The sequence below is a fragment of the Triticum dicoccoides genome, chromosome 5B, assembly GCF_002162155.2.
Source record: "Triticum dicoccoides isolate Atlit2015 ecotype Zavitan chromosome 5B, WEW_v2.0, whole genome shotgun sequence".
NCBI lineage: Eukaryota > Viridiplantae > Streptophyta > Magnoliopsida > Poales > Poaceae > Triticum > Triticum dicoccoides.
In genome coordinates, this window is record NC_041389.1 from 199,339,914 (window position 1) to 199,358,624 (window position 18,711).

Here is an 18,711-nt window from a genome sequence, read left to right on the forward strand (position 1 = left end):
GTCGTGCATGCCGGCCAGTGGGAAGCCCAGTCGTGGCCACTGCAAAACATGGCTGGTGGCCCATTAGAGAAATCTTAGCGAGGTCCAGCTAACCAGGTCAGACGGACGGACAAACATGCTATTAGTACCATCTCGTTTATATTATGATTTTGTCAATACAAATTGGTTGTATAGGACATCCCCAAATTATTAGTACCACCTCGTTTATAAAGAAATTTTATCTATACAAATCGCAAAAGCGTATTATGATATGAGAAAAAAGCGTATTGTGACCCGGAGATTCAATCCGTGCAGACTGAGATGGCGTGGCTAGATAGTTGCTCAGGCGATGAGCAGCTGCAAACTGGCCCTGTTTTGCGGCTCATGCGACCATGCATAAGAATAACGCGCTGGCGGTGTGTTGCTCAGAACTTTAGTTCGGGCGTCGTCGTTTATCCCAGCTTTGGCCGCCGGTGATGCATGCATGTTCAGATGGTTAAGCGCTTTGTTGCTTGCTAAATAATGTGGCTTAGGCGGTGTAGTGGTAGGCGTGCAACAAAGTATTCCAATTGATGCTGTGCTCGTTTGTTCTTTTTTCTTGCGCGCAAGCTGACGCTACAAAGTTAGTCCCATACCGCTTACGGAGTAAGAGTCAGACCTACTTAAAAAGGAGGACAAGGTCAACAGTTTCAAGGATGACAGCTGCATGTGGCCTTTCGTGCAGGCTGGTTGATTTAGAATTCACTATCACTTGGTTAATGGTAAATAGCTAAAGTGATGCTAGACGCTAGAGTGGCGTTTTAGAGGAATTAGTACCATCTCGTTTATTACGATTTTGTCTATGTAAATCGTAAAAGCGTATCATGATATGAAAAGAAAGCGTATTGTGACGGTGAACCCGGAGACCCAATCCTATGTATTCGTTCCAAATCCTCGTGCATTTATTCTTCTTCTCTCACCATATCACCCTCGCTCTGGCTTTGAGATACTAATAAAAATATTATTTGAGTTTAACATGTCACTTGTGATTTATGTCTCCGCTACTATGAAAATATCAATATAAGCTGGATACATGCTTATTCATATAAGATCGGTACATGCAAGTCTAGTTTTCGACGATAAGCACCTATTCTTTTTCCCATTCCTTCCTTTACAGTAATTGCCCTACATCACCCTCTTCCATGTGCAAACTGTCCCTTCCTACCCTTGGAGATATAAGGAGGGTGTCATCTTTTTTGCCACCACGAGTAATGAACCCAACCTGAAAAATAAAAAAGGCAGAAAATGATATATTTGTAAAGAATAGATAGGGTAAAATCAGAACCTTGTGCAACAATTTATCTGGCACACATATATATCAGTGCCTTCTTTAAGTGATGCAAAACATACAACTTGACATAACAGTAGTCAAACATCTCTTAAATCATTAAATTAACTGGAAATGTGAGTGATCGTTTCGAGTGCCACAATGTATGATGTAGAAATCATTCTGTAACGGTTTGTCAAACCACAAACAAAAGGAACAATAATATAATCACCGAATTATAAGCAACATATCCTAGCATTCTTATTTTTTGTAAATAAATTCCTAGGGTATTAAATAATTTTCAAAAAATGGGGAAAATATTAGTAACTTGCAAGGAAGAAAAAATAGAGGATTGGAAACAATAGTACACCTGGATGTCACACTTTCAAGTAGCAAATTCCATCCGAAATCATCAACTGTCACTGCCACAGCATGATTCTCTACTTCATTGCAGTGCATCTAAAAAAGTCGCACACCGGGAAACAAATAAATATCAATAGGCATAAAATGTGCACTATTGACATGGTTTATCCGAATAGATACATGGCCGTTGTGCAAGATCGGATAATTTCAAGAGGCAGATTCATCCCGGGTCTTCATCGTTCAATACATGTCTTATTGATACATCGGTCAAGGCGGTGACTTGTGGTGTGTCTTGTGCGTGTGGTGGGTGTATACCTTAATTGCGATCGCAGAAATTATAATATAATATTAAGAGTACATGTTCCAAATTTCTTAAAAATATGTAAACAGAACTCATGCCTGCATGTTCAATAATTTCAGGTTTTCAGATATTGCCTGCAAACAACAATCCGCAACAAAAATCATAGACCGAAGCATTTATACACAATAGAACTGATAGTAGGACATCTACAAAAATAGAAAATGTAAGAACTAGGCTATTGGCTCCTGGAGAAAGAATTGGATTGCATAGTACTATTCCATACTATTACTGAAGTATCAATGAAATTAAAGATAACATGAATTACCCAGATCCTCTTGATATATAGCTGATGTGGGCATTCCTTCATGCAAATTGTGAGTGAATATCACATATTAGAAGCCTTTCAATCAACTCCTACTAGGAACCAAGAAAGATGGAAATCATGGGCTATACAACCAACAATCCAACAGTAAGCTGGTAAAGAAGGAAATAAATAATAATCATAACAAATACGAATACCTACCTTAAAATTGAAACAAAATTATTGTAAAAGAACATCTGAAATGTAATGACAACCTAATGTGATGAACAGTTTGTTAATATAGCAATTACATATAGAATACTGATATACATGGCTATACAACCTGCAGTCTGCTCTCTTTTTTCTGCGAAGAATAATGGGCTTATATTGTTTTTAGAAGACAGTAAGTTTCTGTATTAAATAGTCTATATGATCAGCAAAGAATAAAGCTTTAAATTGTACTCGCCAAAAGGCGCATTTACTCCTATATAACTAAGATCTCTCATCACTTCAGAAGAAAAAAAAGCCGAATTTGAAGAAGTTAGCCCATACAGTGTACAACTCTAACCATGGATCAGTTGAAATAGATACCTAAAGCATATGAATCGTGTTCCCATCATGGCTGTCTCAAGAGAAGCATAGGAATCGTGCATCTCATCGACCCTCGTCCTCTAGCAGCAGGTCTCTCCCACCCGTCCTCCTCCTCCTACAAATCCTATTAGCCCGGCAGCCACCATAGGAACTGTGCATCTCGTCAATCCCGACGTCCACCACCAGCAGGTCGAGCCCACCGTACTCCTCCTCCTCTTCCTAACTAAGCAGCAAATTGATGCATTACCTTAGAGAACAGGGAATAGCAACTCATATCATGTTCTTGCAGGTAGATAAAATTCAGGTAACTGAATGATGATATTATAGAACTAAATTTTGTAAAGAGCAAGAAAACAACAGAGACATGGGAGCAATCACCAACAACCAGCCAAAAAAAGTGTATCGCTTTGGTGCCGGAGTTGGCCATGGAGATGGTTCCCTTGCGCTGTGCTTCAGCACCTCGCGAACTTCCCTCCCCTGATGGACACTCCGGCATCCAAGGTTAATTGGACACATTCTTTGAGTGTGTCTGGTAGTATACGGTGGCGTGCGTAGTGCGGAATTCCTTCCCTTCTCATCCTCTCGTTGTAACAGAGCCGAGCTACTGTGATGCCGCCGGCTGGCCGTATGCTGCTGCCTATCTTGAGATTCGTACGCATGGCCGTCTTGAAGCTCCCACGCCACAAAACAAATATCAATGCGGAGAGAGAGAGAGAGAGAGAGCAGGATGAGAGAGAGAGAGAGAGAGAGAGAGAGAGAGAGAGAGAGCAGGATGCTCACGCCGATCTGCTACTGCCACCACCTTCAAATCCGTTGCCGCTGAACACTTTGCCTCCGGCATGGTAGGTCATCTTGGTCCGCTGAGGAGGGGTACTACTCCCCTTCTTCGTCATCCACTGCAGGAGGTTCCCTCTCATCCTCCTTGTCCCCCCGAATATCTGGGCCCACCTCCTTCGGCCAAGCCTGCACCTTGACGCCCCTTGCCGTAGTTCGCCGAGCCACCACCCGACCTCGCCTCCGCACTCCTGAGGCCTGGGCTGTTCGCCTCCGGTGCCTCGCCTGCCAGCCATCAGATCCCAGCCGTGATGGATGCTTGGTGGTGCGTGCAGGAAGCGAGGGCTACAACGTAGTGGCGAGTGGAGCGGCCAACATCGGTGTGATCAAGCACGCGTGCTGTGCGCCAGGGCAGGGCGGCGGCGGCAGGGTGAGAACGTGCAGCAGCACGGCGGCGGCGAGCGGAGAGTGGAGAGGACGATTGGATCGAGAGGTATTTTGGGAAGGGTGGATCGAGATGGAAGAGATCGACGACGGGGCCGAGCCGAAAAAGGCCCAATGCAACGATGGCGTTTTTCTTGGACGAGGCTCACGTACTGCAGGGCGCAGTTGGGCCACTGACAGGTGGGCCCGAAAGCAAGTTGGCCCACCTGTCAGTGATCCAACTGCGCCCTGCAGTACGTCAGGGGAGCCGAGTCCGTTTTTCTTAACGTTCTTGTTTTTAACGAACCGTTTTTGGCAAAAAATTAGTACCACCTCGAATATGGGTTTTTCCGAAACTGAAAGCGTAAAATTCATAGGATGAAAGCGTATTGTGAAGGTGAACCCGAAGATCTAATCCGTGCTTTATTATTATTAGGGAGAGATTAGGGAGAGACTAGCATAAATACCCGTGCGTTGCAACAGGAGACATTTTTACGCATCTCATGCCTCAGTCAGTCTCATCGTCTCAGTCTGCACTCCTTGTCCTCATCCTCGTCATCGTCTCCTCATCTCAGTCTGTGCTCCATAAATTATTCCTTACACCTCTTTCTTATTGTCTCCATTCCTTTCCTTCGCTTTATTATTGTCGCTCATTTCCTTTCCTTCCTCTTTCCTTGAACGTAGGGAATTAGCAAGATCCTTCCTCATAGTCATCACTTCTACGATGATCTCGCCTGTTGCAAATGGAATGAATTTACACTGAGCCGCCAGAAAATTACCTCTATCATCCCTGAGTACGGCCGTCGTAGTTCAAACTCCTTCGTCTAGGAAAAATATTGCATCAACATTTTGTTTAGTGAAACTCGGGTTTGGTTTACACCACCTGGCTTCAGGTATACTTGGTGAATGGGGTGATGAATTCTGATCATTGCTTGCAATTGAAAAGACCAAAAGTGACCATCTCCATGCTGGCTGAACCGCTTTGTTGTGCATAATTTGTCTGCGGATCCGCCACAAGTACCAACCTCCGGCTGCTATCTCTTGTTTGAAATCTAAAGTTGGATGTATAGCTAGGTGTTCCTATGGAAGAGATAAGATGTGTTCGGATATAACAAAACCCGATGTATCCACTGGCAAAGTGTGATCAGTGTGTTGTATCACCCCAAGGTGGGTCCACATGACTCTCGCATTTGTGCACGTGAGTAGTAGATGTCAGATGTCCTCCACCCATTGACGACAAATAGGGCAAGATCCATTTGACCCGATATGCCTATTGGTTAAGATAGCTTAGAGATGAATAGTTTCTTGAAAAACTCTCAATCCAAAAATATATACCTTATGTGGAATTTGAAGTTTGCAAACAATATTTCAGATAGTCAAATGGGTAGAACCAGCAGGTCGCTCTTTCATGTTTGCATGCACTCAGAAAATGTGTGCACCGGGAGAAAAATATCATCACACCCCGAAGCATAGCCTACTACATGAGTAATTGTTTGATTTATGACCCACATCAACTATTGTGGCCGGCTTGCTTAGAAAATAAAAAAAAACTACTGTGACCAGCTTGTTAACCAAGAACCGAAAATATGAATAGTTAATTCCTAAATTTGGGACATTTTTCTCATGGATCTGTAACAATCTTCTCAAAATCTAGAACAATTTTATCCTAAACCTAAAAATTTCTCCATTTCATATGTTGTTGCCAAAAGAAACATAATTTAAGCAATGCCATATACTTCTAAAAGGCTAAAACATCAGCTACATGTGAACAGAAACACAGAGGCAAACTCTTTAGGATTACTATAATCATAGTAATCAGCGACCACTCTTGGCATATATTCTTTTGAAGTGTCCATGTTAAAACGATATGGCACACCATTTATATACAAACTGCTTGTGCGATTCCGAAGTCTGAATGCTTGTATGGCATCTTGGTGCCAAGAAAAAGAGATGACCACTTTTTCTTCTGTTGCTTGATGTATTGTTCGTTTAGATGTAAATTCCAACTTCTGACTAATGGCGCTGAGAATTGCTTGAACTGATTGCTGACCAAAATGTGATAGTGGCTCGATGACAAAAGGGTAGTGCCATACGGTGCACATTCTTGTGGATCCCTGTATATCTCCCATGAATATTTCTTTGCTTGACTGATTGTTGATATCCATGGCTGTGCCAAAAAAGGAAAATTTTAAATTAAGAAATGTGAAAATCATATACTCTACTGTGATATATATGTGCCAAAGAAGCACAAATCTTTTGCTGATCAGGCATGACAACTTTGTACTCCGTAAGTTTGACAGAGAAAGGAGTTTATTACTGTTTTATCTGTGACCATGAATACTGTGAGCGAAATGCGACACTAAAATAAGCAGATAATATTTGTTTTCCGTTCTAGTGAGCATAGAGCAGGAGTGGATCTTACTAAAATAGCATGAGCGATTTATGCTATGGCAGAAAGTAGCTAAAAGAAATACTACTAACGGAAGAATAAAAAATCCAGGAAATGGAGATATTATACCTGCAAGTGCAGGAAAAAGTGGCAAATTCAAAGAATGTACTTTCATTTAGCCAACAGATAAAATGTTTCTGTTCTCGTGAGCAAACGGCTAGAATGAACCTCATTAAAATAGCATGAGTGATTTATCCAAGGGCAAATAGTAGCTAAAAGAAATACTACTGACGGAAAATCAGAAAATAACGAAATGGAGATATTATACTTGTGAGTGCACGAAAGATTATTCCAAAGGAAATACTTCCTTTTAGCCAATCGCTCAATGCAAAAGATTAGTGCAATGGGTAAAAAGTACACACCTTGACAGAATATCTTGTTCTTGTAAATCATGTGCTCTACAAATTTCTGAAATCTGCTACTGTAATTGTACAAAAATCTTGCCACTGAAATCTGCCAGACTGTCCACATAAGTTCTTCACTTCGGTCGTAATCCAATTGATAAAAATAAGAAACTCTGCTAGTTGCATATCTTTTAAAGCAAGAAATTAATTAATAATTACACCTCTTTGTAGTCGGTAATTTCATCCGATTGGGTTTCTACACCAGTGTCTACTCATTCACAATATACAGACAAATTTAGATGGCAGAACATTGTAGATCAGAAGAAAATTTTCAGGGTAAAATCCATGTCAACAAAAAGAACAGACATAGAGCCATCATGAGATTTGGAGCCACAAAAGTAGTAAGGAAAAGGAAGAAATATGAAAAAGAGAAGGACATTTTTACTCGTTTAGTACTCACCTATCCCTGCTAAAGAGAAAGACATGAGACTGGACGGAGAAGTCAACTGAAAAAATTGACGTCAAAAAGAGAGGAGTATATCTTCTAAACTCAAATTATAGCTACAGTAAAACAATGCTCTACTTTCTCTAGCAATGGCAAAATTCAGAGATGTACATATTGAGGAGGTGTTCATGTTGGGCAGACGCGAGGCATTGGATGTCGAGGGGTACAGGGGTGTACAGCACCAGCGGTGCTGGGGGTTTGGCCACTGCTGATGAAAGTATGCCGTCTCTACTCTCAAGCACCACCAGATGGTGGTAAAACTTCAGTAGCAGAAGACACCCGACCGACAACATCTAAAGAAAAACAAATCGTTAATTCCCTCTAGTTTATTTTCCACAGGAAAACAAAAGCAATAGCATTGTAAAATAAAAGGAATTGTCAAAATTAGTAGCTTCATATGAGAAATCAAATGGGAAGACAAACGGCAGTACTCGGTAATCAAGTGGCCAGGATACACACACAGATCAGATATATTTCAGTATTCTGATCGCGGTTCATGATTTCCTCTCCGAGCAATTGATACTCACGCTCACTCCAATACTACTGGCAATTCCGTGAATCAAATATATGCCTTCTTTCATATCAATGATCTCTGGAACCTTGACCATCTAAGGGAAGATAATTTTCTTTCATCAAAGTTATAAACAGACCCAATTTGAATGTACCTCATCAAATGAAAGGTGCATAGATGTTTAACAGCCTCAAGGTATGAAGAATCATAGAATTAAGAAGACTGCTATGTATACTATGTATTAATGTCTCATGTCTTCAGAAATCTGTATCTACTTTTCAGTAGGAAAATTAGCTACTTCCAGACTTATGTGCTCGACTTGATAACTTATAAACACTCTCGGCCATTAACCTATTTCACGGACTTCAGCACAATACTTGTATAAAATTTATAGAAATTCTGTTCAAAAAATGTTAAGCTAAGTCGGCAATGCATATATTACCCACATCTTATTCTTCGACCAAAAGAAGGTAACAAACTCCTATAATTATAGATGAAAAATATGTTATGAGCACCATAAAGATAAAAATTATCAAATGACAAGGGAAGCGTAGTTTTGCACAAGTTATCATTCATGCACCTGAAAGATCCACACAAAATAGAGCTAATAAAGGATTGAGTCAGTAATATCACCATCATCTCAAGCTTCTTCCACTATCTTCGTCCTTCCCACCTCCTCGCGAGCAAACCCACTGCCCCGACCAAATCCATCTCATGTCTTCATCGACCTCACAACCAAAGTACCAATCATCAAAAATCGAATCACCACTCTAGCTGGATGCTATAAATCCCGTTTTCCATTTCAATTGAGCTCTACAATGCTGAAATTTCTAAATCCACATGCTTTCCTTTTTCTGCATTTCCACTGTCTTCGTGAAAGTGAAACTGACTTTGTGAAACCAGACATGTCCTCCACAAACCCAAGGAAGCTCTAAGTATGTTGGTGACCTGTTTATCATTCAGCTTCTTAGAGTACCTTTGCCCTTCAACAATGTTGCATGCCTGCAGTCAGTTTGTAGAATACACTAAACATCCGATGTCTAATTGAAAAAATTCTGTTATTCACCTAGACATTAAAAAAAATCGCAAGTCACTCTGATCCATTCTGTGTTATTTACTGCACTACAATTTATTCACCAACAAAATAAAGACCAAGAAGCAATGAATCTGGAGATTCCAAAGACCAAGAAGCATCCGGAATAGATGGGTCAAATTTCAGGGGCTTCTATCTACTAAATTCAAAGTATAAATTCAGAAACAATAAACTGAAACAAGAGCCATCAGAAGTAGCACCAATTCAGAAACAATAAACTGAAATAGGGGCTTCTATTTCTATCAACTGATTAGCTTTCAAGGGGATACATACCTCTGGTGTAGCCACCGCAGGCGACACTGAACGGCTCAATGGATGTGCTTCTTCTGCCGGCAAACTTGGCGGAGGTAACATTGGAAGTTTCTTCGAAACTCACAATGATTCATCACACAAAAAAAGTAGCATAGCAGCCATGTAGATATCATATATATCTCTGTTAAGAAGAAATAAGGAATATTACAAAGCTTAAGAGGAAATTCGCCTCTGCCACTTTTGGGTTTACACAAGTGTAATCCACTCGCTCACTAAGAACTTGCATGGCATTTCTAGTGTAACTATTTTATGAGCTTACAAATAAAAGCACAAAAATGAAAATAGCACATCATATATACACTGTTTGTGTTTGGAAGGATATCAATTAAATAAAAATAGATCTGTTAATGGACTTGTTTGTGTAGTAGCAGAATTTTGTTCAAAATAAAACTGGACTTGTGCTAATGGGAGAGACAGAGAGTAGATGGGGGTTGCTTGACCTATCTTGGTGTAGCAGAGGCGTCATCCGAGGAGGTGCTTATGGCTAGGGTTCCTCCCTGTTGACCTGCATGGGAAGGGAAGGAAACGAGATGAGGAAGGGACGGGAAGGGGAGGGGAGGGGATGTGGACAAGATAGAACCTTGGAGCTGCAGGTCCATGGCGTCCTCCACATCTCCGTGAAGAAGCCCTTGATGGCGGCGACCATGGTGGATGGGGAATTCCCATGGCGTGCTCCATCTGCATCTGCAGCAGAGGACATGAAGAGAATGTGAGGTGTAGGGGTGGTGGATCCCAGCCAAGAAGGAAGGAGGGACGAACCTGGGTCGCCGGAGACGCGCCGGCGAAGCCCTGCCCGAAACCCTAGCCATGGGGGTGGCGTTTCGAGCGGGCGGTAGAGGCCGGGAGCGGAGAATCTGGCCGGAGGGTAGGGAGGAGCGGACTCTGGGGAGTTGGGGGGCGTGCTGCGCGGCGTCGGAGCTCGCCGGAAGCTGCCGGCGTGGGTGGTGGCGGCGGCGGCGAGGACTTGAGCGAGAGGGAGAGGAGGCGAGCCCGTTCTCCTCCTTTGGTCATGTTTTTTTCTTTACCCAAATTTGCTCGGACCGCGGGTTGAATAATCCAAACGACAGGGTGTTTTGTGCAAAAACGAATCGTTTTCCCCGATCCACTTAAACAGGGACTGCGGGTTGAATTCTTGAAAATAGAGGGGCTTTTTTGCAAAAGTGACGACGACGTACGACCAGAAGCACTCCGTGCTTTATTAGTAGGGAAAGATTAGGGAGAGATTAGGGAGAGACTAGCACAAATACCCGTGCGTTGCAACAGGAGACATTTTTACGCATCTCATGCCTCAGTCAGTCTCATCGTCTCAGTCTGCACTCCTTGTCCTCATCCTCGTCATCGTCTCCTCATCTCAGTCTGTGCTCCATAAATTATTCCTTACACCTCTTTCTTATTGTCTCCATTCCTTTCCTTCGCTTTATTATTGTCGCTCATTTCCTTTCCTTCCTCTTTCCTTGAACGTAGGGAATTAGCAAGATCCTTCCTCATAGTCATCACTTCTACGATGATCTCGCCTGTTGCAAATGGAATGAATTTACACTGAGCCGCCAGAAAATTACCTCTATCATCCCTGAGTACGGCCGTCGTAGTTCAAACTCCTTCGTCTAGGAAAAATATTGCATCAACATTTTGTTTAGTGAAACTCGGGTTTGGTTTACACCACCTGGCTTCAGGTATACTTGGTGAATGGGGTGATGAATTCTGATCATTGCTTGCAATTGAAAAGACCAAAAGTGACCATCTCCATGCTGGCTGAACCGCTTTGTTGTGCATAATTTGTCTGCGGATCCGCCACAAGTACCAACCTCCGGCTGCTATCTCTTGTTTGAAATCCAAAGTTGGATGTATAGCTAGGTGTTCCTATGGAAGAGATAAGATGTGTTCGGATATAACAGAACCCGATGTATCCACTGGCAAAGTGTGATCAGTGTGTTGTATCACCCCAAGGTGGGTCCACATGACTCTGGCATTTGTGCACGTGAGTAGTAGATGTCAGATGTCCTCCACCCATTGATGACAAATAGGGCAAGATCCATTTGACCCGATATGCCTATTGGTTAAGATAGCTTAGAGATGAATAGTTTCTTGAAAAACTCTCAATCCAAAAATATATACCTTATGTGGAATTTGAAGTTTGCAAACAATATTTTAGATAGTCAAATGGGTAGAGCCAGCAGGTCGCTCTTTCATGTTTGCATGCACTCAGAAAATGTGTATCTAGTACATATGTCTGGATCTATTAGTTCACATACTCTAGTCCGGTACGGCGTCTATAGGAAAGGAATAATTTGAAAGGTTCCAATATTTTAATGGCCGACGTGGTAGTTCTTTTGTTGGTCAAGTATTGATCGCTGGTGGTTTTTCTTGTAAGCTCTTCTGCACGCCACCGTTGCTAACTTGTCCGCATAGCTTCCTTTTTGTCTCTACCAATTTCCATCCTTATTATTTACAACTCTTCCTTATTTTCATTTCCTTCCTTTTTCCTTGCATGTCTTTCTTATTCTCTGTCTTCATTTCTTTCCTCCTTGTTCCTTTCCTTATATGTTGCACGTCTTTCTTATTCTTTGCCTCAATTCTTCCATTCCTCTTTGCATAGTACTTCTTATAAGACGGCTCCTTGATACCAGGATCTCATAAACATATATAAACTAGAAGAACGCCCGTGCGTTGTAATGGGGCCACATTAACTTTAAAAGTTCAATATCAATAATGTTAATATTACATTGAATATTCTCATACATATTTAGTGGCATGGACGACCTTTTTTACCATCAAATTCTCACACACACACACACACACACCCTCTCCCTCCCTCTTCCTCACTCTCTCTCCCCCTCTCCCTCACTCGGGAGGTGGTACGAAAATAAACCCGAAACGAAGACTACCAACTGAGACATTAGGAGTAGAGATCATTTAGTTGATAAGAATAAATAGAAAACGGTGTTAAAAAGGAGAAACAGATTAGAATACATTGAAAAACCAAAAGGACGATGTAAAAGGGGATTCGCCCTGCCCCCCGAGCCTTGCCACCGAACCGGCTCAGCAGTCCAGTCCCCGCGTTGTCGTCTTCTCCTGTTCCCCGAGCCGCGTCGCTACAGAGACGGGCCTCCGCCCGACCACCTCGCTGGCATCGAAGGGGAATGGATAAGGGTGACGCCCTGCCTTCCCTACCCCATGGCCTCACTCCTCCTTGACGCCCCCTCCCAAATCCACTTCTCCTCCTCGCTCGCTCGATCCCGTCGATCTGGACGAAGTCAGACGCCACAGCCACCATGACCGACCCCGTCCACATGGCCACTGCCCTCCCTGCGGGCTAGGAGCTTGTCGAGGAGCTCCGAATGCCTTCGCTACTTCGTCTGCGCCAACGAGATCAAGTCCAGCACCCCCGCATCGATGTCGCTGCCGTCTTCCTCAACCTTGGGCCACCGCAACATTGCCGTTCGATCCGCGCCGCCCCGAGCTCCCATGTCTTCCCCTAGGGCGCCATTGACACCGCCATGATCTCCTCTTGCCTTTCCCTTGTCTCCCCTCTCGTTTGCTCTCGTTAGGTATTTTGCCGTGGCCGAGAACCACCGTCCGTCATGGCCATTGCAGGGGTAGCCACCGAGCTCCTCGGATTGACCCCGTGGCACATGCCCGCTCCTATGCACGCCCATGCCCGAGCCTGCCGCTCTTCTTCCGCGCCCGCGGGGCCACTCCCTCTCCATGCCCACGCCCGTGCTACACCGCGTCGGTCGCGCCCGCCGCTGCCGTCGCGCTCGCCGCAGCCACCGCACCACTGTGCCCCGCGCGACACACACCCTGGTCGCGCGCCACACTCTCGCTGGCTGCGCTCGCCCCGTCTGTTGCCCCCCTGCCTCGCGCCGCCTCCAGTCATGGCCATCTTCTACCGGCCGCCCCCTCAGCCTCGCCTACTGCGTGTTGCTTCCTGCTGCTATGCGCTGCTCTACCGCTGGTACGCTGCTGCACCATGCCCTCGACACCGCCGTGGACAAATGTGGCAGAGGGATTGTTAATGGAGTACGAGAAGGAGGTGGCGGAGAAGGTGTGGAGAGGCAGGAGGTCTAGGGCGGTGTCACCTGGCTGTGATGGAGGTGTTTATTGGACAAGGAGCCGGAGTGGAAGGAGAGGTCACAATTGGAAAGAATCACAAAAAGAACATAACCTGGAGATCTCAGTTCAAAAAAATGCTAATATCGATGGAAAACATAGAAAGTGTTTGTTGTTATCAAGGAAAGGTAAAAAATTAGGAAAGTTAGGATTTTTGAACTGATTTCTATGCAAATGGGGTTTTATTGTTTGATAAGGTGATATCAGTACCTGCCCGTTTGTGATGTGTCTGATTAGGAAAGTTTGCAAATGTTAAGAAACTATTTATTGGGAGGAAAGTTGTGACGTGTCTGTTATTTGTTTCCTAAAACAAATTTCACTAATAAGTTAGGAAAGTTAGATTAAAATGTATTATTTATTTCCTAAAAATCTGTTATTTGTTTCCTAAGACAAATTGAACCAATAAAAGGAATCAATTGATTTGCATAATTTAAGGAAGTTAGATTAAAATGTATTATTTGTTTTCTGAAAATCTGTTATTTGTTTCCTAAGACAAATTGAACCAATAAAAGGAATCGATTGATTTAGATAAGTTAGGAAAGTTAGATTAAAATGTATTATTTGTTTCCTGAAAATCTGTTATTTGTTTCCTAAGACAAATTGAACCAATAAAAGAAATTGATTGATTTGCATAATTTAAGGAAGTTAGTTTAAAATGTATTATTTGTTTCCTGAAAATCTGTTATTTGTTTCTAAGACAAATTGAACCAATAAAAGGAATCGATTGATTTGCATAAGTTAGGAAAGTTAGATTAAAATGTATTATTTGTTTCCTGAAAATCTGTTATTTGTTTCCTAAGACAAATTGAACCAGCTAAAGGAATCGATTGATTTGCATAATTTAAGAAAGTTAGATTAAAATAGCATAATTTAAGGAACTTAGAGGAGATCGAGGGGTCGGGCTGGCTAGGGGGTGGAGGTGGGACGAAAAAAACCGGACAAAAATAAACTGTACCAGGCTACCAAGTGCTCCATTAGGTAAACTGCAGTGCAAATAACTTGACTGCAATTTTCATTCAAGTATTCATTTGTAATTCTCCCTTTTTATTGCTATATGATATCTGATGCCTCATGCTTTTACCATATTAAAAGAACACATGCATTAGAAAAGAAATACGGTACCTTAGTACTTTTGTTCTTCTCTAGTGAGCAGGAGTCCTAGCATCTTCCTCCAGCGCATTTGTTGAAACAATCCTTTCATCATTGAAACTTCGGCAAAGCTAATAATGTTGGAAATATGCCCTAGAGGCAATAATAAATTAGTTATTATTATATTTCCTTGTTCATGATAATCGTTTATTATCCATGCTATAATTGTATTGATAGGAAACTCAGATACATGTGTGGGTACATAGACAACACCATGTCCCTAGTAAGCCTCTAGTTGACTAGCTCGTTGATCAACAGATGGTTACGGTTTCCTGACCATGGACATTGGATGTCATTGATAACGGGATCACATCATTAGGAGAATGATGTGATGGACAAGACCCAATCCTAAGCCTAGCACAAAGATCGTGTAGTTCGTATGCTAAAGCTTTTCTAATGTCAAGTATCTTTTCCTTAGACCATGAGATTGTGCAACTCGCGGATACCGTAGGAATGCTTTGGGTGTACCAAACGTCACAACGTAACTGGGTGGCTATAAAGGTGCATTACAGGTATCTCCGAAAGTGTCTGTTGGGTTGGCACGAATCGAGGCTGGGATTTGTCACTCCGTGTAAACGGAGAGGTATCTCTGGGCCCACTCAGTAGGACATCATCATAATGTGCACAATGTGACCAAGGGGTTGATCACGGGATGATGTGTTACGGAACGAGTAAAGAGACTTGCCGGTAACGAGATTGAACAAGGTATCGGTATACCAACGATCGAATCTCGGGCAAGTACAATACCGCTAGACAAAGGGAATTGTATACGGGATTGATTGAGTCCTTGACATCGTGGTTCATCCGATGAGATCATCATCGAACATGTGGGAGCCAACATGGGTATCCAGATCCCGCTGTTGGTTATTGACCGGAGAACGTCTCGGTCATGTCTACATGTCTCCCGAACCCGTAGGGTCTACACACTTAAGGTTCGATGACGCTAGGGTTATAAAGGAAGTTTGTATGTGGTTACCGAATATTGTTCGGAGTCCCGGATGAGATCCCGGACGTCACGAGGAGTTCCGGAATGGTCCGGAGGTAAAGATTTATATATGGGAAGTCTTATTTTGGTCGCCGGAAAAGTTTCGCACTTTATCGGTATTGTACCGGGAGTGCCGAAAGGGGTCCGGGGGTCCACCGGGGGGGTCCACCTGCCCCGGGGGGCCACATGGGCTGTAGGGGGTGCGCCTTGGCCTATATGGGCCAAGGGCACCAGCCCCAAGAGGCCCATGCGCCAAGGAAACTTGGGGAGGGAAGAGTCCTCAAGGGGGAAGGCACCTCCGAGGTGCCTTGGGGAGGATGGACTCCTCCCCCCCTCTTGGCCGCACCCCTTCCTTGAAGGAAGGGGCAAGGCTGCGCCTCCCCCCTCTCCCTTGCCCCTATATATAGTGGAGAGGAGGGAGGGCAGCCGCACCTGAAGCCCTGGCGCCTCCTTCCCTCCGTGACACCTCCTCCTCTCCCGCAGGTGCTTGGCGAAGCCCTGCAGGATTTCCATGCTCCTCCACCACCACCACACCGTCGTGCTGCTGCTGGATGGAGTCTTCCTCAACCTCTTCCTCTCTCCTTGCTGGATCAAGGCGTGGGAGACGTCACCGGGCTGTACGTGTGTTGAACGCGGAGGTGCCGTCCGTTCGGCACTAGGATCTCCGGTGATTTGGATCACGACGAGTACGACTCCTTCAACCCCGTTCTCTTGAACGCTTCCGCTTAGCGATCTACAAGGGTATGTAGATGCACTCTCCTTCCCCTCGTTGCTGGTTTCTCCATAGATAGATCTTGGTGACACGTAGGAAAATTTTGAATTTCTGCTACGTTCCCCAACAGTGGCATCATGAGCTAGGTCTATTGCGTAGATTCTTTGCACGAGTAGAACACAAAGTAGTTGTGGGCATTGATTTTGTTCAATATGCTTACCGTTACTAGTCCAATCTTGTTTCGACGGTATTGTGGGATGAAGCGGCCCGGACCGACCTTATACGTACTCTTACGTGAGACAGGTTCCACCGATTTACATGCACTTGGTGCATAAGGTGGCTAGCGGGTGCCAGTCTCTCCCACTTTAGTCGGAACGGATTCGATGAAAAGGGTCCTTATGAAGGGTAAATAGCAATTGGCATATCACGTTGTGGTCTTGCGTAGGTAAGAAATGTTCTTGCTAGAAACCCATAGCAGCCACGTAAAACATGCAAACAACAATTAGAGGACGTCTAACTTGTTTTTGCAGGGTATGCTATGTGATGTGATATGGCCAAGAAGAATGTGATGAATGATATGTGATGTATGAGATTGATCATGTTCTTGTAATAGGATTCACGACTTGCATGTCGATGAGTATGACAACCGGCAGGAGCCATAGGAGTTGTCTTTATTTATTGTATGACCTGCGTGTCATTGAACAACGCCATGTAATTACTTTACTTTATTGCTAACCGGTAGCCATAGTAGTAGAAGTAATAGTTGGCGAGACAACTTCATGAAGACACGATGATGGAGATCATGATGATGGACATCATGGTGTCATGCCGGTGACGATGATGATCATGGAGCCCCGAAGATGGAGATCAAAAGGAGCAAAAATGATATTGGCCATATCATGTCACTATTTGATTGCATGTGATGTTTATCATGTTTATGCATCTTGTTTACTTAGAACGACGGTAGTAAATAAGATGATCCCTTACAACAATTTCAAGAAGTGTTCTCCCCTAACTGTGCACCGTTGCTAAAGTTCGTCGCTTCTAAGCACCACGTGATGATCGGGTGTGATGGATTCTTACGTTCACATACAACGGGTGTAAGACAGTTTTACACATGCAAAACACTTAGGGTTAACTTGACGAGCCTAGCATGTACAGACATGGCCTCGGAACACAGAGACCGAAAGGATGAGCATGAGTCGTATAGTAGATACGATCAACATGAAGATGTTCACCGATGATGACTAGTCCGTCTCACGTGATGATCGGACACGGCCTAGTTGACTCGGATCATGTAATCACTTAGATGACTAGAGGGATGTCTATCTGAGTGGGAGTTCATAAGATGAACTTAATTATCCTGAACATAGTCAAAAGATCTTTGCAAATTATGTCGTAAGCTCGCGCTTTAGTTCCACTGTTTAGATATGTTCCTAGGGAAAATATAGTTGAAAGTTGACAGTAGCGATTATGCGGACAGTAGAAAGCTTATGTCCTTAATGCACCGCTCAGTGTGCTGAGCCCCAAACTTCGTTTGTGGATGTTGCGAACATCGGACATACACGTTTTGATAACTACGTGATAGTTCAGTTAAACGGTTTAGAGTTGAGGCACCAAAGACGTTTTTCGAAACGTCGCGGAACATATGAGATGTTTCGAGGGCTGAAATTGGGATTTCAGGCTCGTGCCCACGTCAAGAGGTATAAGACCTCCGACGATTTTCTTAACCTGCAAACTAAGGGAGAAAACCTCAATCGTTGAGCTTGTGCTCAGATGGTCTGAGTACAACAATCACTTGAATCGAGTGGGAGTTGATCTTCCAGATGAGATAGTGATGTTTCTCCAAAAGTCATTGCCACCAAGCTGCTAGAGCTTCGTGATGAACTATAACATATCAAGGATAGAAAAGATGATCCTTGAGGTATTCGCGTTGTTTGACATCGCGAAAGTAGAAATCAAGAAGGAGCATCAATTGTTGATGGTTGGTGAAACCACTAGTTTCAAGAAGGGCAAGGGCAAGAAGGGATACTTCATGAAACGGCAAATCAGCTGCTGCTCTAGTGAAGAAACCCAAGGTTGAACCCAAACCTGAGACTAAGTGCTTATGTAATAAAGGGGACAACCACTGGAGCAGCATTACCCTAGATACTTGGTAGATGAGAAGGCTGGCAAGGTCGATAGAAGTATATTGGATATACATTATGTTAATGTGTACTTTACTAGTACTTCTAGTAGCACCAGGGTATTAAGATACCGGTTCGGTTACTAAGTGTTAGTAACTCGAAATAAAAGCTACGGAATAAACGGAGACTAGCTAAAGGTGAGCTGACGATATATGTTGGAAGTGTTTCCAAGTTTAATGTGATCAAACATCGCACGCTCCCTCTACCATCAAGATTAGTATTAAACCTGAATAATTGTCATTTGGTGTTTGCGTTGAGCATAGACATGATTGGATTATGTCTATCGCAATACGGTTATTCATTTAAGGAGAATAATG

At 43.5% G+C, this 18,711-nt stretch overlaps 2 long non-coding RNA genes across 7 annotated transcripts; both read right to left on the reverse strand.

Annotated features, from left to right (window-relative positions):
- Positions 1–965: 965 nt before the first annotated feature.
- Positions 966–4,149, reverse strand: LOC119308070. 6 transcript variants are annotated; one of them, XR_005149792.1, is made up of 3 exons: positions 3,622–4,149; positions 1,656–3,064; positions 966–1,240 (listed from the first exon to the last, which is right to left on the reverse strand). It is a non-coding gene; the product is annotated as an uncharacterized LOC119308070 (long non-coding RNA). The 6 variants fall into 6 exon arrangements; XR_005149789.1 differs by having other exon boundaries at positions 1,656–3,506; XR_005149791.1 differs by having other exon boundaries at positions 1,656–2,363; positions 2,842–4,149.
- A 1,584-nt stretch (positions 4,150–5,733) lies between these two features.
- On the reverse strand, positions 5,734–10,305 carry LOC119308071. Its single transcript, XR_005149794.1, has 7 exons — positions 10,012–10,305; positions 9,833–9,936; positions 9,693–9,757; positions 9,214–9,373; positions 8,481–8,849; positions 6,850–7,629; positions 5,734–6,205 (listed from the first exon to the last, which is right to left on the reverse strand). It is a non-coding gene; the product is annotated as an uncharacterized LOC119308071 (long non-coding RNA).
- Between the last annotated feature and the right edge of the window lie 8,406 nt (positions 10,306–18,711).